The sequence below is a fragment of the Zalophus californianus genome, chromosome 5 (genome assembly GCF_009762305.2).
Source record: "Zalophus californianus isolate mZalCal1 chromosome 5, mZalCal1.pri.v2, whole genome shotgun sequence".
In the NCBI taxonomy this organism is placed as follows: Eukaryota; Metazoa; Chordata; class Mammalia; order Carnivora; family Otariidae; genus Zalophus; species Zalophus californianus.
Genome location: NC_045599.1, coordinates 56,216,491 through 56,216,846, shown reverse-complemented (window position 1 = coordinate 56,216,846; position 356 = coordinate 56,216,491).

The following is a 356-nucleotide window of genomic DNA, read 5'->3' as shown; positions in this document are numbered from 1 at the left end:
GTTATTCTCTGTCACTCGCGCTAGTCAATAAACTCTGTTTTCACTTCCTCCTGGTAAACATTTGATTTCCATCTTGCCTGAAGAACCTTCTTGGCTGATCCTGTGGGACCCCCATTCTGGGTCCTCAGACTAGTCTGCCTGCATCACGTCCACATCACAAAATTGGTATATTTCAAGTCGTAGATACTGCCCAATTGGCCAAGTAGGTCTGTGCTTGCTTTCATTCAGTTATTCGGTGAGCAGGGTTGGTACCGGATCCTGCGCCCTCAAGGCTGCCGCCTTCACCCCCGCTTTAGGGTAAAAAGGAAGCCCTAGAGTGTCTATTTGGCATGTAGGCACTGATTGAAAAACAACTT